This window comes from Chiloscyllium plagiosum, unplaced genomic scaffold, assembly GCF_037043375.1.
Source record: "Chiloscyllium plagiosum isolate Xiang-an unplaced genomic scaffold, Cpla_swu_hap1 HiC_scaffold_37, whole genome shotgun sequence".
Classification (NCBI taxonomy): domain Eukaryota; kingdom Metazoa; phylum Chordata; class Chondrichthyes; order Orectolobiformes; family Hemiscylliidae; genus Chiloscyllium; species Chiloscyllium plagiosum.
In genome coordinates, this window is record NW_028270175.1 from 38,558,937 (window position 1) to 38,582,693 (window position 23,757).

The 23,757-nt window shown below is 42.4% G+C and overlaps 1 protein-coding gene across 3 annotated transcripts in view; it reads right to left on the bottom strand.

Moving 5' to 3' along the window:
* b3gnt7l (UDP-GlcNAc:betaGal beta-1,3-N-acetylglucosaminyltransferase 7, like) overlaps positions 1–23,757 on the bottom strand; it is a 111,049-nt gene that overhangs the window by 74,828 nt on the left and 12,464 nt on the right. Inside the window, exon 2 of one of the 3 annotated variants that reach the window (XR_015753492.1) lies at positions 7,746–7,840. The exons of the other annotated variants lie outside the window; for them this stretch is intronic. The gene's annotated coding sequence lies outside the window, so the exon portion shown is untranslated. The remainder of the gene's footprint in view (positions 1–7,745; positions 7,841–23,757) is intronic. 3 annotated transcript variants of the gene reach the window in all.

Here is a 23,757-nt window from a genome sequence, read left to right on the forward strand (position 1 = left end):
TCTTTGGTATACTTCTACTTTATATTCTTCTAAGGATTCACTCGATCTATCCTGTCTATACCTGACATATGCTTCCTTTGTTTTCCGATCCAAAACCTCAATTTCTTTAGTCATTCAGCATTCCCTGTACCTACCAGCCTTTCTTTTCATCCTAACAGGAATATACTTTCTCTGGACTCTCGTTATCTCATTTCTGAAGGCTTCCCATTTTCCAGCCGTTCCTTTACCTGATTTGCCCCAGTCAGCTTTTGAAAGTTCTTGCCTAATACCATTAAAATTGGCCTTTCTCCAATTTAGAACTTCAACTTTTAGATCTGGTCTTTCCTTTTCTATCACTATTTTAGATCTAATAGAATTATGGTCACTGGCCCCAAAGTGATCCCCCCACTGACACTTCAGTCACCTGCCCTGCCTTATTTCCCAAGAGTAGGTGAAGTTTTGCACCTTCTCTAGTAGGTACATCCACATACTGAATCAGAAGATTTTCTTGTACACACTTAACAAATTCCTCTCCATCTAAACCTTTAACACTATGTCAGTCCCAGTCTATGTTTGGAAAGTTAAAATCCCCTATCATAACCACCCTATTATTCTTACACATAGCTGAGATCTCCTTACAAGTTTGTTTCTCAATTTCCCTCTGACTATTAGGGGGTCTATAATACAATCCCAGTAAGGTGATCATCCCTTTCTTATTTCTCAGTTCCATCCAAATAACTTCCCTGGATGTATTTCCAGGAATATCCTCCCTCAGTACAGCTGTAATGCTATCCCTTATCAAAAACGTCACTCCTCCTCCTCTCTTGCCTCACTTTCTATCGTTCCTGTAGCATTTATATCCTGGAACATTAAACTGTCAGTCCTGTCCATCCCTGAGCCATGTTCCTGTAATTGCTATGATATCCCAGTCCCACGTTCATATCCATGCCCTGAGTTCATCTGCCTTCCCTATTAGGCCCCTTGCATTGAAATAGATGCAGTTTAATTTATTAGCCCTACCTCGTCCCTGCATGTCCTGACTGTTTGACTTGCTTCTGTTCTCAACTGTACCAATCTCAGATTGATCTCTTTCCTCACTATCTCCCTGGGTTCCACCCCACCGCGCCGCACCTTACAAGTTTAAATCCTCCTGAATAGTTCTAGCAAATTTCCCTGCCAGTATATTAGTCTCCTTCCAATTTAGGTGCAATCCGTCCTTCTTGTACAGGTCACTTCGACCCCAAAAGAGATTCCAATGATCCAAAAATGTGAATCCTTCTCCCCTACACCAGCTCCTCAGCCATGCATTCATCTGCTCTATCCTCCTATTCCTGCCTTCACTAGCTCGTAGCTCTGGGAGTAATCCAGATAGTACTACTCTCGAGGACCTCCTTTTGAAATTCATGCCTAACTCACTGTAATCTCACTTTAGAATCTCAACCTTTTCCCTTCCTATGTCGTTGGTTCCAATGTGGACAATGATCTCTTGCTGGCCCCTCTCCTCCTTGAGAACATTCTGCACCCTCTCTGAGACATCCTTGATCCTAGCACCAGGGAAGCAACACACCATTCTGATTTCTCGCTGCTGGCCAAAGAAACATCTGTCTGTACCTCGGACGACAGAATCCCTAACATAATTGATCTCTTGGAACCCGACGTACCCGTTATTTCATCTCCAAATGTGCCTAAAAGAGAGATGAGGAGGAAAGTGCAAAGATAATCAGAGATTTCAATTTTACAGACTGGGAGAGGCAGAAGACCACATGGAGTAAAGACAATGTGCAGACTCTTCCAGGGGCTGAGCAAAGTGGGCTATGGTGAGATTTGTAGCAGGGTGGAAGTGCAGAAAATTCCATTGGATGGAAGACTGTCAGAAGACATTTGACAACCTGAAAGCCATGTTAACTACTGCTCCAGTGTTAGCCACTCCTAACAATGTAATGGTGGCAATCAATGTGAGTGATGTGAGTGTTGGTGCTGTACTTTTGCAAGATGATGATGAGAAGATAGAAAGACATATTGGGTGTTTTTCCAAAAAGCTGAATATTCATTAACAGAAATATTCCACAATTGAGAAAGAAACCTTGAGTTTGGTGTTGGTGCTCCAACATTTCAAAATTTATTCTGCCAGTAATATGTCTGAGACAATTGTATACACTGATCATAACCCCTTAACATTTTTAGAAAAATTTAAGGATAAAAATCCAGACTGTTTAGATGAAGCTTATAAAGTTATTCAATTTGAAAATTACACATAAGGCAGGATGAGAGAATATAATTGCCGATGTGTTGTTATGACCTTGATGACTGAAGATAGAGACGTTTGAGGGTGGGAAAAACAGATTGAAATGGACTGTAGTAGTGAATGTTTATATGCTTAGACACAATACAATGTGTGTGTATTGTAGTGTAATAATGTAAGACCAAGACTTTTTAAAAAATGAAGCTATCGAGCTATAATTTTAATATATTTTGAGGGTGTTTAGTCTGGTGCATAACCATTTGGAGGCAGCACCATGGCTCAGTGGTTAGCGCTGCTGCCTCACAGCACCAGGTAGCCGGGTTTGATTCCTGTCTTAGTCAACTGTTCATTTTTGTTCATTGTTTTCAAGGAGGCAGTTGCTGTGACGATGCTATGGCTTTAAGAGGTGCATTATGTCCTTATTTTTATGACGAGGCATTGAGACAGAGGTACTGAGTGGTCTGTCCCAAGCCAATAAGGGTTTTTATAAGTTGGAACAGCATGAAGGAGTGGGGTCAAGCTCCCAAGAACCAAGATTTTTTGTTTAACTTGCAGTAGCTGTTAGTATTTAGAAGCTACTGTACATCTCTCCCTACAGCAAAATGCTTGAGTTCTTTCTCTCTCTTAGAATTTCTCTTGATATTCTTTCCTCCTGAACAGGAGGAATGTTGCATTTGTGATTATTTTACTGAATTTGCCTCTGCCAATCGTATGTTTATGGGATGTTTCTATCTTGGTACAGCTAATCAGTGATAGTTAACATATATATTAACTTGTAAAGTATTTTGACAGAGTTACAGTTAAGCTTTTTTTTATTATTTTATAAAAATAAGAAAGTGTTGGGATCTAGGCTATATTTTGAGGGTGTTTGGTCTGATGCATAACAATTTGGGGCAGCATGGTGGCTCAGTGGTTAGCACTGCTGCCTCACAGCACCAGGGACCAGGTTCAATTTCAACCTTGGGTGACTGTCAGTGTGGAATTTGCACATTCTTCCCGTGTCTGCATAGGTTTCCTCTGGGTGCTCTGGTTTCCTCCCACAGTCCAAAACATATGCAGATTGGGTGAATTGGCCATGTTAAATTGCCCACAGTGTTCAGGGATGTGTAGGTTAGGTACATTAGTCAGAAGTAAATGTAGAGTAATAGGGTAGGGGAATGGGTTTGGGTGAATTACTCTTTGGAGGGTTGGTGGACTTGTTGAGCCAAATGGCCTGTTTCCACACTGTAGGGATTCTATGATATAAATTAGAAGGAGAAGTAGGCCATTTGGCCCATCAAACCTGCTCCATCACTCAGTAAGATCATAGCTGATCCGTGTTCTAAGTTTCACCAACCCCAAGGGTACTGGTTTCATCACAGCCTGAGGTTTTTCTACTACTTGATACATCCAGCAAAATTCAACCACATCTTTATGTAGTCCAGGTCAAAAACATTGTACTTTGTTTTGAGTTTTCCTTACACCCAAATAACTTACTACTGGTAATTCATATGCTACCCACAACTCCTCCTTTCTATAACCCACTGGTAATACAATTTGATGAACTTCTGCCCATTTCTCATCTGCCTGAATATGTGATGGTCTCCATTTCCTCACCAAGGCTTCATTTATAAGATAATAATATTCTAGGAAACACTCTGATGCTTCTTCTATCTATATCTTTTTATACAACTGGCTTTTTAAAAAATCTTTTTGTTGTAAGTCGATTACCCTCTTTGAACTAAAAACATCCTCTTTGTCCTCCACCTGTTCTTGTTTTCCCCAACCATTTGATCAAACGGTTTCTGATAATTGAACTTCAACTTCTTCATCTTTACTCCTTGATTTCTCCTCCTATTTCAACATATGGCTTTGTGACTTTGTTACTATACAGTCAGGAAAAATCCCAGGATATACTTCCTGGAATACCTCAGTTACCTGCTTGTCCACTGGCTTTTCAACCACAATAGGCATCATTCCCACCTGTGATCCAACTATATTATTACCGAGAGTAAACTGTATTTCCAGAATTGAGAATTTCTCTATTACTCCTACCACTACCACCACCTCTTTCCACTGGACTCTTCAACCTCATTATATATAATGGAACACTGCTCTTCTCACCCCTTGAAATCCACAAATTGCCACCTTTTCTAGCATTACGCTTTCTGAATTACATATCTCCTCATCTTTCACTATCAACAATTGATCTGGTCTTGTATCTCTTAAAATTTTAGTTTCGTTACCTGCTGTTCCTGGTATACATGAGTAAACCTTACCCACGCCAGTAAATGTTTTAAAAGAGATCTGGTCTTTTGCATCTTTTTAGCTTCCACTGTACTTTTCTTTACTACTTCAATAAAACTCACTGGCTTATCATGTTTTCCCACATCTGTCTTCCCAGTGCCTTTTCTAATCCATGAAAAAGGTTACTTCATGTGGCCTACCTTTTTTCAGTGAAAATACCTTCTTTCTCACCCTCATGGGTTCCTTTTTACCCTGTGGTAAATTATCTTTATTATCTTCAGTGAGATCTCCTTTTCTCAAAGTTTGTGCGAAGATTTGTAGCTCGGGTGCTCGTTGTTGTGGTTCTGTTCGCCGAGCTGGAAGTTTTTGTTGCAAACGTTTCTCTGGCTAGGGTTTTGTCAATCGAAGTGAACAGTGCCGTCACGTCGAATGATATCATGGTTTCTTCTTTGTCTATGTGTATATTTCTGATGATGTCCAAGAATTCCTGTATTGATTGTATAGAGTGTTTGGATCCGCTGACGAGGTGTTTCAATTTCTGATGTAGTTCTTTGGCCAGTTTGTATGATGGTGTCCCTGGTAGTGATACTATGGGTCTGAGTGGGATGTCTGGTTTGTGTACTTTAGGTAATCCATAGAATCTGGGGGTGTTGTTGCTTTCCGGTTTCATTTTTTGTAGGTCAGCTCTGGTTATCTGTCCGTTTTTTTGTAGATTCCTTAGTGTGTTATTTATCCTATTGGTGAGCTGTGGGGTGGGGTCAAACTCTCTCTTTTGGTAGGTGTTGGTATCTTCAAGTAGTTGTTGTGCTTTATGGATGTAATCAGATTTATCTAGGATGACCGTCATTCTGCCTTTATCTGCTGGTAGTATGATTATGTTCTTATCGTTTCTTAGTGATTTCAGTGCTTCCCTCTCCTTGGTGTTGAGGTTATGTGTTTGTCTTTTCCTTATTATCATAGGTACGATAGTTTGTCTCACTGTTTGTTGTGTCTCTTCTGTCAGTCCATTGTTCCTGAGTGCCTTCTAGTGCTGCTAGGAAGTCTGCTGTCTTGGCATCCCTGTGGTTGTAGTTGAGCCCCTTGACCAGTATTGTTCTTTCCGTGTCTGTGAGCTGTCTGTGGGAGAGGTCCTAAACTATGAAAGTAACCACCCCAACACACACAAACGAAGCTGCATCAGGACACTATTCAAAAGGGCCACAACACACTGCAGTACACCAGGACTGCAAAAAGAAGAAGAGGAACACCTATACAAGGTATTCGCCAAAAACGGATACCCGCGCAACTTCATCAGCAGATGCCTAAGAGAAAGACCACGGAACGAGGACATACCACAACCAAAAGGACTAGCCACACTACCATACATCAGGAGCATCTCGGAACTGACTGCCAGATTACTGCGACCCCTAGGACTCATAACGGCACACAAACCAACAGCCACGCTCAGACAACAACTCACCAGAACGAAGGACCCGATACCCAACATGAGCAAGACGAATGTAGTGTACAACATACCATGCAAGGACTGCACTAAACACTATATAGGACAAACAGGAAGACAGCTAACAATCCGCATACATGAACATCAACTAGCCACGAAACGACACGACCAGCTATCCTTAGTAGCCACACACGCAGACAACAAGCAACATGAATTCGACTGGGACAACACTACTATCATAGGGCAAGCCAGACAGAGAACAGCCAGGGAATTCCTAGAGGCATGGCATTCATCCACAAACTCCATCAACAAACACATCGACCTGGACCCAATATACCAACCACTACAGCGGACAGCTGAAACTGACAACCGGAAGCGGCAGGGACAGACCACTATAAACACCGGAGGAAACATCAAAGAAGAGCTTTGCAGGAGGCTCCCAAGCACTGATGATGTCGCCTAGCCAGGGGACGAAACGTTTGCAACAAAACTTCCAGCTCGGCGAACAGAACCACAACATCTCCTTTTCTCTTACCATCTAAGAATTTCTTTTTACCCCAATTTCTATCCCTGACAGATTGAAACTGATGTCAGAAGCCAAGTTTTGATTTATGAACCAGCTTATAATCATCAGCCATTTCCATTGTTAATCTGGCAGTCTTAACTCTCTGCTCTTTCACACGAGTTCTTATGACTTTAGGAAATGAATTTTTGAACTCCTCCAAAATAATCATTTAAGAGTGTCATATGTTTGATCTATTTTCAATGCTTTTATCCACCTCTCAAAGTTACTTTGTTTGATCATTTCAAACTCTCTTTATGTCTGACCAGGTTCTCTCCTTAGATTCCTAAAACATTGTCTGTAGGCATGTGGTACTAGTTCATTTGCACTTAAAACCCATGTCTTTTTTACCTCATCATATACCCCAGGTACCTGCTCTGATAATGAAGTAAATACCTTACTAGATCTACCTATCAAGTTTGTTTGGATCAATAATACCCCCATGGTCACTGGCCATTTCGTTTGTTTAGCCACTTTCTCAAGTGAAATAAAAATGACTTCCACATCCTTTTCATCAAACCTAGGCAATACATAAACATATATAAACAGATCTGCACTTGCCTTTGGCTTCGATAGGATTGCTCCATCACTGCCCTCAGCAATACTCCTATCTTTTCCCCTCTACCTGATCATTTTAAGTCAACTTTGAGTCTTCAATTCCAATCTCTGAAGTTCAAAATATCTCTCTTTCTCCTTTTCCACACATGCTAGTAGCAATTCTGGCAATCATAAATGTTAAGCTATTGCTACAATTACCTCCCTGTTGTTCACGGACAAAGGCTACCCCAACACCAGCTTGTCTGCCAATTCCAAAAGCTTTGCCTTGCTCATTTTCTGAGTAAACCTCCCAAAATGACTTCTACACCATCCGCCCCAAGGAAACTTTTAGTTATTGAAAGAGCTATTACAACACAAGGCATACCCTTTTTAAACTAACTGAATGCAACACCCAACAAGAGAACACTTTGAGTCCAATAATCCTAAACACAATCTGGAATTAGATTTTAATCCTGAAAAGAGCTCCCATTTTGTTATGGACCAGATCAAACCTCCTCAAAATATATTCAGAGGTAGGTCTAGACCCCAACATTTTCTTATTTTGTGTCAGGGTTGTGTGCTGGTTGTAATTCAATTGGTCAAACTATTAGGCTTGAAGCAAAATATACTATATTCTTGCACTATAGTTAAATAAAGGCAAAATAAGAAAACAAAAATGCTTAATCAAAATACTGCAAATATATACTTAATATATATGCTAACAACCACTGATTAGCTGTTCCAAGATAGTAACATACCATGAACATACCCTTGACACAGGCAAATTCAGCAAAATAGATTGTCTCACAGGCAATTTTCCAGTCCAGGAGGGAAAGAACATCAAGAGAAAATTCTGAGAGAGAGAGAAAGAAATCAGATATTTTGCTGTAACAGGGAGTGATGTATAAAGATTTCAAACTCCTAAAACTTCTGAAATTTAAACTACAATGCTGGTTCTGTGGAAGCCTGACCCAACCTCTTCATGCTGCTTCTATTGTTCCAACTTAAAGATTACCCCAAGACCCGAAACGGACGATTGAGTCTGGACGACTGCCCGGGAAGTGGTCAGCCCAATCCTGTGAGTTGTACGCCCTCCAGAGGGCCCTAAAGCTGTTGGAAGGGAAAGTGGGGACCATATATACTGACTCAAAGTATGCATACGGAGTCGTTCATACTTTCGGGAAAATCTGGAAAGAGCGAGGATTGATAACTTCCCGGGGAAAGGAATTAGCTCACGAACAAATGATCAGCCTAACGTTGGAAGCCCTGGCGTTACCTACGGAACTTGCAGTAGTCCATGTACCCGGTCACCAGAAGGGGTCGACACCGGAAGCGGTGGGAAACCGGCTGGCAGACGAGGAAGCCAAGCGGGCAGCGGTCGAAAAATCCGTCCAATTGTTAACGTTAATACCGTTGAGGGAGGGCCTCGCTAAACAACCCGTCTTCACCCAGGGGGAGATTGATAAAATGGATCAATTGGGTGCCCGGCTAGATACTAACGGGAAGTGGACGGTTCCTGATGGGAGACAAGTACTGAACAAACAGATCACCCGGGGTATTCTGCACCGATTACACCATCAGACCCACTGGGGGGTGCAAGCCATGTGTGACACAATCCTGAGAGACTATGTATGCAGGGGGATATACACATTAGCCCAACAAGAGGTAGTCGGATGCCCCACTTGCCGGCGTATTAATCAGAAAACCATGCGTTCTATGCCAGCTGGTGGTCAGCCCCTAGCGATTAGGCCATTTCAGAGGATCCAAGTCGACTTTACAGAATTACCCCCAGTACAGAGATGGAAATATCTGCTAGTAATAGTAGACCATTTCACTCACTGGGTAGAGGCTTTCCCAACTGCCAAAGACGATGCACCAACCGTGGCCCGACTGTTGTTAGAGAACATAATCCCGAGATATGGCATAATGGAATCTATTGACTCCGATTGCGGGACGCATTTTATTTCTAAGCTACACCATTTGATCTGTAATGCCCTGGGCATCCAATGGAAATTCCACACACCCTGGCATCCTCAGAGTTCGGGTCGAGTTGAGAGAATGAATGGCACGCTCAAGACCCAATTGACTAAGCTGATGTTAGAAACTAAGTTACCCTGGCCAAAGTGCCTGCCCATTGCCCTAATGAGGATACGTACGGCACCTCGCCGAGATGTCGGGGTTTCCGCCTATGAAATGCTCTTCGGATTACCGTATTGGAGTAAGGTTGATGGATGTCCCACTCTACAAGGGGGGGATGTATTTATCCGAACCTATTTACTGGCCTTATCCCGTTCTTTTGCAGAACTCCGAAGGAAAGGTCTCCTGGCTCAGACTCCGCCGCTCGACTTCCTCCTGCATAAGGTGGAGCCCGGAGATTGGATACTTGTTAAGACCTGGAAGGCCGAAAAGCTCCAGCCGCGGTGGGAAGGACCGTTCCTGGTTCTGTTAACAACTGAGGCAGCTGTTCGAACGAAAGAAAAAGGGTGGGTCCACGCATCAAGGATAAAGGGGCCCGTTCCGCCTGAAGAAGAAAGCACCTGGACATGCGAGCAAGGGGACAAGCCGTTGTCGGTAAAACTGAAAAGACAGTAATAATGAACTCTACTTGGACTGTATTGGTGGGATGGTCTCCTAGGTGGTAGCTGGTGGCGCACGGCGTTGCTGGTGGTTGGGGGCGGCATGATTCTTCTTCTCGTATTACCCTGCCTAACTCCCTGTATTCAGTTTTTAATTCAGAAAAATATTTCCCGACTCCAGGCAGTGGTGGTTCCACAACATGGGACACGGGAACTTAAAGTGATGTTGCTGCGAAAGACCAAGGATTTCCCGGGCCCTTGAGGGAAGGGGGGGGGCTTATCTTGGTCAGGCACATCTTAAAGAAAGAAAAGGGTGGAATTGTAAGAGGTAATTTCGGTTTAAACTTTAAGATGTGCCTGGACCACAGACTGATCTATAATAAAAGACAAAACCTTTGTTTCTTTTCTAACAACCATTTTATATACTCAAAAGTAGAGTAGTTTAAATTGTGCAGAATGCTGACAATTTGTGAGCTATAGTAAAAGCAAGCAGGCTCTTGATTAATGAAGCCATTCACACAGCTGTGAAGGATGAGTCCCTGACTGATAAGACTCCAGGATGGGGGAACAACTTGAGACATCTGTTTCAAATTAAAGCTTTTGACTGATAAGACTACAGGGTGAGAGAAACAACAAACTTTGGAGACTCTGGAGCCTTTTGTTGCAGACTTTGTGATAAAAATAATGATGTTTTTAAGAATGTGAACCTCATGGCTTGTTGGAGCCAAGGAGAGGAGGGACTTGTCCTATAAATAATGGAGACTTTGTAAGCCTCAGCGCGCCTTTTCTTTAAGGGTGCCCGACTCTGCAGACTTGACTTGTTAATAAAACTTTGTTTTCCTGAATTTGTCTAGAGCGATTATTGAGAAGCGATTTTCGTTTCTAACAACCTCACAAGATGTTTATTTTATTGGTTTGGAACTGATTACTTGACTCCTCTGTCTCAATCTTTCTTTACGAACAAACAAATCAGGATTTTAGATTAGATTACTTTACAGATTAGATTACTTTACAGTGTGGAAACAGGCCCTCCGGCCCAACAAGTCCACACCGACCCGCCGAAGCGCAAACCACCCATACCCCTACATTTACCCCTTACCTAACACTACGGACAATTTAGCATGGCCAATTCACCTGACCTGCACATCTTTGGACTGTGGGAGGAAACCGGAGCACCGGAGGAAACCCACGCAGACACGGGGAGAATGTGCAAATTCCACACAGTCAGTCGCCTGAGGCGGGAAATGAACCCGGGTCTCTGGCGCTGTGAGGCAGCAGTGCTAACCACTGTGTCACCGTGCCGCTCACACCTCTTAAAGCCATAGTATCATCATAGTACCTGGTTACATTTCTTTTGAAAATCTAGACTCAAAATGTTAGCTTGCCATCTCTCCATGGATGCTGCCTAACCCTCTGTGATTTCCAGCATTTTTGTTTCCAGTACAGATTCAAGCATCTGCAGTAATTTGCTCCAAAATAGTCTCACAAAAGTGGATGTTTTGAACTTAAAGCAGGGGTGTACTTTAAATTTGTACTGAAGCTGTTCATGAAGCAGCTTTACCTTATCTTCAACATCTCTATTGTGCTGAGGAAGGCTTAGTGACCAAGGCGGGATTTCAAAGTAGTGTTGTTCCAACTACCCTTTGAGATTTATAGAGTTACAAATGATAAAATTCATAGGGTTGCAAAAAAAAATACATCCAAAGATACATTATTTTTGCCTCACAAGACTAAATTTTATTCATTATAAATCTCTCATAGTTAGCTATATGGATTCAGTCGTATGAATTATTCCCCTAACTGGCCTGAGTATCTTATTAATACAGGATTTAATTTCTGCTATCCAGTTTCAGCTTATGATGTGGAGGTGCCAATGTTGGACTGGGGTAGACAAAGTTAAAATTCATGCAACACCAGGTTACAATCCAACAGGTTTACTTGGAAGCACTAGCTTTTGCAGCGCTGCTCCTCCATCAGGTAGCTCTCTGAAATCACCTACCGGATGAAGGTGCAGCGCTCTCAAAGCTAGCACTTCCAAATAAACATGTTGGACTATAATTTGGTGTTGTGTGATTTTTAACAATTTCAACTTACACAATATCATAGAATCATAACAATAATATCCCAATTTTCTGGATATTACACCTGTATTTCCATCTATCTGACAGCAGATTGAACAGTACTTGGTCAGATGTGGTTTAACACAAATATACGGAGTTTTATTTCATATCAGACAAAATATACAGCCTACTTCAATTGATACCATCTATCTTTCAATAATAATCTAAAATAATGATCTAAAATAAGGCGTTTGACAAGGTTCCCCATGGGAGACTGATTAGCAAGGTTAGATCTCATGGAATACAGGGAGAACTAGCCATTTGGTGACAGAACTGGCTCAAAGGTAGAAGACAGAGGATGGTGGTGGAGGGTTGTTTTTCAGATTGGAGTCCTGTGACCAGTGGAGTGCCACAAGGATCGGTGCTGGGCCCTCTACGTTTTGTCATTCACATAAATGATTTGGATGCGAGCATAAGAGGTACAGTTAGTAAGTTTGCAGATGACACCAAAATTGGAGGTGTAGTGGACAGCGAAGAGGGTTACCTCAGATTACAACAGGATCTGGACCAGATGGGCCAATGGGCTGAGAAGTGGCAGATGGAGTTTAATTCAGATAAATGCGAGGTGCTGCATTTTGGGAAAGCAAATATTAGCAGGACTTATACACTTAATGGTAAGATCCTAGGGAGTGTTGCTGAAGAAAGAGACCTTGGAGTGCAGGTTCATAGCTCCTTGAAAGTAGAGTCATAGGTAGATAGGAGAGTGAAGAAGGCATTTGGTATGCTTTCCTTTATTGGTCAGAGTATTGAGTACAGGAGTTGAGAGGTCATGTTGCAGCTGTACAGACATTGGTCAGACCACTGTTGGAATATTGCATGCAATTCTGGTCTCCCTCCTATCAGAAAGATGTTGTGAAACTTGAAAGGGTTCAGAAAAGATTTACAAGGATATCGATAGGATTGGAGGATTTGAGCTATAGGGAGAGGCTGAACAGACTGGGGCTGTTTTCCCTGGAACGTCGGAGGCTGAGAGGTGACCTTATAGAGGTTTACAAAATTATGAGGGGCATGAATAGGGTAAATTGGCAAAGTCTTTTTCCTGGGGTCGGGGAGTCCAGAACTAGAGGGCATAGGTTTAGGATGAGAGGGGAAAGATATGAAAGAGACCTAAGGGGCAACGTTTTCACGCAGAGGGTGGTATGTGTATGGAATGAGCTGCCAGAGGAAGTGGTGGAGGCTGGTACAATTGCAACATTTAAAAGGCATTTGGATGGATATATGAATAGGAAGGGTTTGGAGGGATATGGGCCGGGTGCTGGCAGGTGGGACTAGATTGGGTTGGGATATCTGATCGGCATGGACGGGTTGGACCGAAGGGTCTGTTTCCATGCTGTACATCTCTATGACTCTAACTACATTTCAATAAATCAGTGGATCCTACTTAACTTAAACAGAATAGACCCTTTGCATCTTGTCCTGAAACTAATGTTGAAATTTGCTCTCCTGACTTTTTTCTGAGCATTCCTTTTTCCATTGCATTTTGTTTGTTATTTTGCATTTGGTTACCTTGCTTCCTTCACCCCTCTTCACAAAGTGAGTTCAAAAGGATTTTCTAACGCAATAAGTGTGGGGTGTTTTCTGGCAAACTAACAAATTGCTTATTGTTTAATACCTGGAGATAACATTTTTAATTTAACATATTTACACAGTTTTGGCTTGGAAACATCTCTTATAGCTTCAAAGTATGTCAGTATTATTTTTGCCAAATAATAAAAACTTTAAAAACAAGTATTTTTGTGTTCATATATATTGACTGTTCTTTTTTGATGAACTGTTACCAAAATAGAATATTTGAATTCACTGACATTACCATTTTGTATCGAAGTTTCAGGCAGGGGCAGATCATCAAGCTTACCCATCCACAGAATTCTATAGGTGCATTTCTAATAATTTTGAATTGCATTTATTGGCAAAGAATCTGTCTAGCTCCTTGTTGACATGAATTCAGATTATTTGTTCCAGGCGAGTATAAGTAGTTGGAAAACAAAATACTACTCTTAGATCTTTGTCAATCTCATCACAACTTTTGCAACACCATTGTGAGTTGAAACCCAAAAGGACTGCTGTATCCATTCTGTACATCTCTATGACTCTATGACTCCACGCTGGAAATTAGAAACAAAAACAGAAATTGCTGGAAAGGTCAGCAGATCTGGCAGCATCTGTAGAGAAAAATCAGAGTTAATGTTTTGGGTCCTGTTCTGAAGAAGGGTCACTGCACCTGAAACATTAACTCTGATATCTTGCCACAGACACTGTCAGATCAGCAATTTCTGTTTTGTTCCTATTGTTAGTAGATATGTAATTCAAATTTTCTTTCTATGGATAGTCCTCCCCTAGGTTTCCACTCCATCACAACATTGAAACTATCATTGTGATGTTATGTTACTGCGACCATGGTAAAATATTTCTCCTCATCCATCTTGATTTATCTACAGCCTTTGCACAATTGATGACATTGCCTTCACCCAATGTCTCTCATCTATCATCCATCTTGTTCATTATTTGCCTTTAGAGAACCACCTCGTACCATTATGTTGGCTGGCACATTTGGTTACACTTCATTTTGCCTCTGGGCTTTGTGAAGAATAGATTCAACCAAGATTGATATGATACTTTTGTATGGATTCTAAGTGAATGTGTTTGATTAGGTTATACCCAGTTCCAATTCACTGAACCATAACATGTCCCATACACTGAAGATATCAAGTTCTACCTCATCAGCACCTTTTTGACCCATTTTCTCACCATTTCAGATTCATCATGCTACATGTATAACATTCAAGAATGGATAAGCAGGAATCTCCTCCAACTAAATATGATAGAATCTTTGGACATTGATCTTGGCTCCCTGAATAAACTCTATTCCCTAGCCAATGACTCAATGCCTTTCAATGGCCTGATCAAAAGTCATATTCTTCACAACCTTAGCATCCTAACTCACCTTAAGGTTGAATTTCTGGTTGTACGTTTACTTCACTACTGAGACCTTTTACTTCCAATTCTAACACTGCAAATCTGCAGATATGCCTTGTCTAATCTGAGGCTGAAATCTTCAACCAGACTTTATTGCCTTTGTCTTGACTATTCCAATGTTCTCCTGGATCATCAACTGAAGTCATAAAATTCACTGCTGTCTGTATTCTAAACTACAGCACATTCTGTTCACCCATCACCTCTGTGTTATTTGATCTATATTGGAACCATGTCTGTCGATGCCTTAATTTTAACATTCCCAGCTTTGTCTCTATAGTGTCCTCCAGCTGTAAAATTCTCCAGTATCTGTCCTCTATTGTTGGCTTCCTGCATTTCTCAGATATTAATCCTCCACTTTTGCTGGCTCTACTTTGAATTCCCTCCCTAAACACTCAATGTCATTACCTGTTTCTCATCCTTTAAGTCACTCCTAAATAACATACCTTTTTGACCAAGTTTAAATCACCTGCCCGAATAACTCCACGTATGACACAATGTCATGCTCCTGCACAATTACTCTGATGTATAATACAATGTCTCCAAATGAGGAAAGTAAGTTTGAGTTATTGCAAATGTCAGTATTAAAAGTAATTCACCTTTGTTTTCCCTGCTTAAATATCTTGTTAAACTCATTGGGTATACTACATAACTACTTTATTGGAGTCAACATCCCAATGCACATCACAAAGCTGTACAGAGAATGGATGCAAAGTCAAAGAGAGATAGATAGAGAGAGAGAGAGAGAGAGAGATCGGAAAGGATGATCAAAAACTGGTCAGTGACTTTAGAATCATAGAACCTTTACAGTGTAGAAACAAGCCGTTAGGCCCATTGAGTCCATACTGAACCTCCGAAAAGCATTCCACCCATACCCAGACTCTTTCCTTTCCCTGTAAACTTACGTTTCCCATGGAAATCTGCCTAGCCTACACATCCCTGGATACTATAGGCAATTTTACATGGCCAAGCTACCTAACCTGCACATCTTTGGACTGTGGGAGGAAACCAGAACACTTAAAGAAAACCCACGCCGACCTGGGATAAATTGTGTTTGCATTGTGTGCAAACTCCAAACAGACAATCACCCAAGCGTGGAATCAAACCTAGGTCCCTGGCACTGTGAGATAGCAGTGCTAACTACTGAGCCACCATAAGGAGGGCTTATAAGAGAAGTGATAGGTGTAGAAAAATAGGAATTGAGGGAAGGAATTCTAGAATGAAACAAAGAATCAAAGATGCAGTGATGAAATAAACTGATACAAATATGCAATTGTTTTGATAGTGACTCCAAATGAAGTCATATATTGTAAACTTCCTTGCTCATGTGTCTTTTATTAATGATTATATTATTCATGATTATGAAATTCTAGAAATACACTATCTAAAAGGGTGGTACGAGCAGATCCAATAGTAAGTCTTGAAAAAAAGTTGGATAAATACTTGAAGCAAAGGAATTACAAAGCTATGAGAAAACAGAGGGGGAGTGGGATCATTGTACATTTTAAACTTGCTTTGGAGTACACAGGCTGAAAAGCATAATCCCTTTAACCATTTTGCAAGTCGGCAAGATGGCAGCGATTCTGTAGAACTGTTGTGGACAGCTCTGCCTAACAGCCAAGGCATACTGGTGTTTTTTGCCATCCCTGGCCAACTTATGTGGTGTAATTATTAGTTTAAAACCTTATAGAACACATATTTGTTAATATTTGGGAGTGGGAAGGATGCCAAAGGGAAAAGGAGCAAGCAAACAGCAGCAGAGAGGACACTCCCCTGCAGCACCTACCACACCAGAGATTGCAGCAGCAGGCTGTCCTGAACCCGCAGGGGACCTGACTCACAGGAATTGGCTGTGGCGATAGAGAGACTTACCTTGAAAGTTGGGGCTTTGATTGAGGAGATCCATAGGGAGATTCGTGCCCAGGTCCAACCTATCGCATCCATGCTGCAGAAGCTTGAGCAAGAGCTCCAGGGCCTCGGGGAGAGGCTGGAAGAGGTGGAGGATTGAACTAAGGCCTCAGAAGCTGCGATGGAGTCCTCATCTAGTCGAACCTAGGTGCGAGAGGTGTGGGCTCTGCAAAACCATATCGATGAGGATAAATCTCCAAAGTGTCGGGTTCCCGGAAGGTGAGGAAGGTGAGCACCAGTCAGCTTCTTTGAAAGCTGGCTACCAAAGTTTTTGGGCCTTCGCATCGAGTCCAGCAGGCCGCAGATTGAAAGGGCTTATCGGGTTATAGTGCACAGGTCAGGCCCAGTGCAACGTCCCCACTCAGTCATGGTGAACTTCCACTCATATAAGAACAAGCAAAAAGTCATAGAAGCTTCCAGATACCTGGGAAAAGATCCGCAGGCACTGATGTACAAGGGGTCAAAAATCATGCTTTTCCAGGATTTCTCTGCAGCTGTAATTCGAAATAATTTCCTTTCTGGAAAGGGGGGAAAAGATCTTGGAATAAGTTGTTCCTTTTTTTTAATAACTGGATTTTCTGATGGGAAATTTTGTGGATGTTCTTTGTTGTCTCTCCCACTTTTTTTTTGTTTGTTCTGTTTCTCTTTTAGTCACAAGTCAGGGTGGGTGGAGTGCTCATCCTGACTTTGTCTTTTTTCTGTTGATTTAAGGATCATCTCCTTTTTTTTCTCTGGCCTAAGGCTGGGGCACAGTCCGGGTTTGAAGGAGCTGTGAAGGAGGGGATGGGTAGGGTGAGTGCCCCCTATGGGCAGGGGGAAGAGTCTTCCATTCAAGGTTTTATAGTTGGCTTTCTTTGTAATTTTTTGGTAGTAATAGTTGTTTATAGTTATGATAGAGTAGTTTTTGTATATGTAGTTTTTTGATTCTATGAGTCTTTATTTACTTATGCTCAGTGCTTTGTAAGCAGTGTTCTCCCTCCGAGGGGTTCAAGGGTCTCTGAAAGGGGATATGGCTAAGTGTCTTATTAAATGGTGCACCTGGAACATTAAGGGAAGTCATTCACCTGTTAAAAGGAAAAAATTGCTTTCAAGCCTTAAGAGGGAAAGGGTTGATATTGGTTTGTGGCAGGAAACCCATCTTGATAATGGGGGACACCTGAAATTACAACAGCGGGGTTATGACCGGGTATTCTTTTCATCTTTTACTACTATCCAGAAAAATCTTCTTATCCAGAAAAATCTTCTGTTCACATTATTAAAGCAGTTGAAAGATGAGCAAGGATGGTTTGTGATACTTGAAGCCCTGATACATGGAGAGGAATATGGCATTTTAAACATCTACTGTCCTCTGGCACATCCCCTCAAAATTTTGATTAGTGCTTTCTCTAAGTTGACTGCTTTTGGAACATGGTATATTATATAAGGGGGGATTTTAATTGTCTTTTGGATCCGACAATGGACAGTGTGCCTTGTGGGCCCTCAAATATTTCTTCGCAGGCCAAGCAGGTGGTTGACTTATGCAAGGAGTTGGGGCTGGTGGATATTTGAAGATGTCTTCACCCTACCGGCAGGGACTTCACCTTTTTTTCAAACCCACATAAATGTCACACGCGGATTGACCTCTTTCTGGCTCCCTCAGCCCTTCTAGATTCAATTATGGGTTGTAAAATTGGGAATATAGCTATCTCTAATCACGCGACAGTATATTTGGAGGCTAAGGCCAAGAGTGAAGGGCTAGGATTGCGGCATTGGCGTTTGGACCCTTTTCTCCTTAAGGATTCCAAATTTGTGGAATACTTTTTGAAGGAGTTTCAGGAATTCTTGACTATCAACTCAGGCACGGCTAGTAGTCCCAGTGTTATGGGAGACTGCTAAGGCCTTTGATAGGGGATAGCTATTTCCTGTTCGGCTAGCTGGAAACGACAGAAGGAGGAACAGCAGTGTCCCGAAGCAGCACATTTTGCACGGCCTTCGGTGACTAAGCTACAGCGGATCACATCCCTCCGGGCTGCCTTGGATTGAATACTGACACAAAACGCAAAGAAAGAACTTGCTTTTGCTAGACAAAGGCTGTTCGAATATGGGGATAGGCCAGGGAAGTATTTCGCGTACCTAACTAGGAAAAAGTGTGCTTCCCAATCCATTATTACAATAAGAGATAGCGCTGGGATCCTTACATACGATGCTAAAAAGATTAATGAGGCTTTTCTGAGCTTTTATTCTGAATTGTATCAGTCTGAAGGTTGCGAAGACAGCCGGGCTAAAATGGAGACCTTTTTTAAGAACCTGGACCTCCCAGGGGTAACCTTGGAACAGGCCTCCCTCCTTAATGCCCCCTTGACAGTTCAGGAAATACAGGAGGCAGCTAGGCAACTTCAGAGTGGGAAAGCGCCTGGCCTTAATGGTCCCCTGAGTGAGTTTTATAAGGAGTTTATAGGGATTCTGTTAGGGCTGATGTTGGAGATGTACAATCACTCCTATATGCAAGAATGCCTACCACCATTTTTGAGAGAAGCTAATATTTCCTTAATTCTTAAGAAGGTGAAGGTTACAGAGGATTGTGCCTCATACAAGCCCATTTCTCTATTAAATTCAGATTTCAAGATTCTGTCCAAGATCCTGGCACTGAGATTGGAAAGGGTGTTGCCCCATTTTATTAAAGAGGACCAGACAGGCTTTATAAGGGGTCGTAGGTCCTCTAATAATATTAGAAGGCTGCTGAATATGGTCCAAGTTTGTCAGCAACGATTGATTCAGGGGCTGCTGATTTCCTTAGATGCAGAGAAAGCATTTGACCAGTTGGAATGGCCATATCTTTTTTATGTCTTAGAACAGTTTGGGTTGGATGGAGTCTTTGCTAGGTGGGTAGAGGTTTTATATCACCTCTGGCCGTGGTCATCACCAACGGGGTGAAGTCTGGGAATTTTAGGATGGGTAGGGGTAGTCGGCAAGTCTGCCCCCTCTCACCAATGTTGTTTACGTTGGTGATAGAGCCGCTGGCAGAGACCATTCGTCAGAACATCTACATAAACGCTCTGGAATGGGATCGAGGGCACACAAGATTACACTGTATGCAGATGATGTCCTTCTGTTTTTAACCAACCCAATGATCTCCGTACCCAATTTGATACAATGGGGCTATTTCAGGATATAAGATTAACTTTGCAAAATCAGAAGCTATGCCTTTGGGGAACTTTAAGGATGTGCCAGAAGTTGAAGGTGGCCCTAAGTTCCCTTTTAAGTGGTCATGGGCAGGGTTCTGAGACCTAGGCATTTTTATTATCCCCATGTCTGATCTGTTATTTCGGACCAAATTTACTCACTTGCTCAACAATATTAGGCGAGAGTTGGAAGGCCCTTCCAATTTCATGGCTGGATCGAATATCTCTCATTAAGGTGAATGTTCTTCCTCGTTTGCTTTATTCTATGCGTATGCTCCCTATAATGTTTCCCAGGTCAACGCTGCGGAAGCTTATGGGGTGGTTTGGATCCTTTGTCTGGCATCGTGGGCGGTCCCTCATGCAACTTACTAAATTGCAATTGCCTCAAAGAGGGGGAGGAGTTGATTTCCCAGACATCAGAAGGTACCAATTGAGTTCCCTGCTGTCCTTTGTCTGCGATTGGATAGGTAACAATCCAACACACAATATGGCTAGATATTGAGGCCTCCCAAGCAAAGTGCCCTCTCATTAACCTGTTATCCATGGATAAGATGAGGACAGTTATGGACCACTGCCGGAACCCCACTGTCATTAGTACAGTCAAGGCATGGAGGGTAATGCATCAGAGTGAGGGTTGTTTATCCATGACTTCGCCACTTACACCTATAGTTGGCATGCCAGGGTTCCAACCAGGGATGATGGACTCAGGGTTCAAACTATGGGCAGTGAGAGGAGTTTCTAGTTTGGGAGACTTGTTTGAGGGGAAGGTTATGATGTCTTTTGAGTAACTGAGCCACAAATATGGGTTACCCAGCAAAAATCTTCTCCGTTTTTTTCAGGTTAGGGATTTCATCCAGAAGAAGACTACACTTCTCACTAAGCCCTATAAGCCCGATACAGAGAGGTTGTTGCTACATTCCATAAGCACCCTTTCGGTTAGTGCCCTCTATCGCCTGCCGGGTGGCAGGGCCTGGCAGGATATTAAACGGTTATGTGATGTCTTGGTGCAAGAGCTAGGAGTGGAGATCTCTTCTGAAACATGGGAGAACATGTGGGAGAATACTCAAAAGAGCTCAATCTGTAATAGGACATGCACTACACAGTTAAAAGTTCTGCACAGGGCTCATCTGGCACCAGAGTGCCTGGCAAAGTTTAAGAAAGGGGCATCTTCAGTGTGCCACAAATATAAAGTAAGTGTAGGTACTCTTACTCATTGCTCCGTGTTTATTGGAGTGCTGTGGTGGGAGAGATAGGGAGGGTATTGAGGACTAAAGTCAAAGTAGACCCAATACCTCTCCTCTTAGGTCTATGAATTTACCATCTTTAGACGGGCATGGGAAGAATCTATTTAATATTCTTGCATACTGTGCACGGAAGAATATTCTGATGAATTGGGTGTCTGAGAATCCGCTGGGTTTGCTGGAATCGCAGAAATTAATTATGGAGCACATTCCCTTGGACTTTTTTACAAACATGACCACTTTTATAAGACATGGCAACCCTACTTGAGTTATTTGGATATAGATTTGTCAGTTATCTTAACTAGGGTGCTTGTTTAACCAGGATGGTTAGAGTTGTCAAGCCCTGGACCCTGGAGGGGTCTCCGAAGTTAATACGAGTACATATACAATGCTCCCGTTCCTCTGTTTGGGAGCTTTGTGCCGAGCATAGCTGTTCTGTATTTTTTGGCTTTTTTTTTTGTTTTTTTGCTTTTCTTTCATTTTTCTGGTGTTGCTTTGCACAGTGTTAGGGTTTGTTTTGTAGGGTAGGTTAATAGTTAGTAGACAGTAGTTGTATTGTAATTTGTGGGGTTTTTCTTTTTATTATACTGATATTTGTTATTGATTGTATTTTTCGATAATTTTTATGTTTGTAAAGTTAAAAAATTTGCTAATAAATATATTTACAATAAAAACCTTTTTGCGCTGTGCACAAACACTCACAAAATTAAAGGAACTGACTTGTTTGAGCTTGTGAGGGATCTTTCACATTTCTATGCAGGTGCGTGACCACATACAAATTGGATAGATGTTTAAAACTGCTGGCACATGCACTGTAGGAACAGGCCTCCTTTCCTCTGCATAATCAGCAGGTCTCCATTTATAAAGCTGACCCAGCAGGCATTGCATGTAAAATTTTCAATTTGCTACATGGGTATTTTGCTGGCACTGGTTACTACTTTTAAAAAAAGAAAAAAAAATGTCACATTGATTTTGGTGGTGGCAAGGGATATAGTTGCTTGTGATAACATTTCTGGCTTAAAAAAAGACAGACTAGCAGGGCATTGGTGGACATCCAGCTTATGGCCGATGTTGTCTGTTGTATGAAAACGCAGTGTGGGACCCAATGTCATACACCACTTGGAGGATGCTCAATGTGCAATAGAATCCTGTCTCCTGCTCAGATAGAATTTCACATTGGCCCCAGGGTCTGGAACTTCCATAGGAGCCCACGCCCTGTAACCAGAACCGCCTCTTGGGTATAGAATATGGAACATAGAACAGTACAGCACAGTGCCCTTTGGCCCTCGATGCTGTGCTGGCCTTCTATCCTACTTTAAGTTCAGACTAACTTACAATACCTTACAATTGTCATCTACTGCATCCATTGCACCCGGTGTGTTCTCCTCTACATCGGGGAGACAGTACGCCTTCTTGCGGATTGTTTCAGAGAACATCTCTGGGACACCAACACTCACCGCCCTGTGGCTGAACACTTCAACTCCCCCTCCCAATCTGTCAAGAACACACACGTCCTGGGCCTTCTCCACCACCAAACTGTTACCACCTTACGCCTGGAGGAGGAACGCCTCATATTCCACCTGGGAACACTGCAACCATACAGGATAAATGTGGATTTCAAAAGCTTCCTCATTCCCGTTCCCCCACATTGTGCCAGTCCCAAGCCTCCAATTCGGCACCGCCCTCCAGACCTGTCCATCACTGCCACCTCTGACCTATCACCTCCTCCCTCACTTTCATCCATCTATCGCTTTCCCAGTTACCCACCCCACCACCCCCTCCCATTTATCTCTCAGCTCCGACCCATAAGCCTCATTCCTGATGAAGGGCTTATCCCCGAAACGTCGATTCTCCTGCTTCTTGGACACTGCCTGACCTGCTGTGCTTTTCCAGCACTACACTCTTGACTCTGATCTCCAGCATCTGCAGTCCTCACTTTCTCCTAACTTACATGCCCTACATTTTACTATCATCCATGTGCCTATCCAAGAGTGGCTTAAATGTATCTAATATATCTGACTCTACCACCACTGCTGGCAGCGCATTCTACTCTCTGAGTAAAGAACCTACCTCTGACATCTCCCCCGAGGAAAAGGTGTTCAACATCAGCTTCCTGGAATTGGGTTTACACTTACTTTCTTTACCTGAAATTACAATTGCTATGAGGCATAGGCTGCATTCAAATCTTGTACTCGGTCTGTCTTGCAATGGGTCAACCAAACATTGCCCATAATACTACATAATTTCTGATCTCCACAGAACAAATCTGACATCAGGTAAAATCTGTGACTACAGGAATGGAAGTGGGTCCGAAAAGTAGAAAGGAACAGACAATAGACTTCTGCGACGGAGAGGGATAAGTGTGCACTGCAGAGCAAGAGTTATAGCTGGGGGCAGGGAAATTATGATGCGGTGAGGCACGACTTAGGATGCGTGGCTTGGAAAAGTAGGCTTCAAGGGAAGGGTGCAATTGATATGTGGAGCTTGTTCAAGGAGCAACTATTGAGTGTCCTTGATAAGTATGTACCTGTCAGGCAGGGAGGAAAGGGTCGTGTGAGGGAGCCGTGGCTTAATAAGGAATTGGAATCCCTTGTTAAAGGGAAGAGGGCGGCCTATGTAAAGATGAGGCGTGAAGGTATAATTGGGGTGATTGAGAGTTATAAGGTAGCCAGGGAGGATCTGAAGAGAGAGCTAAGAGCAGCAAGGAGGGGACATGAAAAGTCCTTAGTTGGTAGGATTAGGGAAAACCCAAAGGCTTTCTATAGGTATGTCAGGAATAAAAGAATGACTA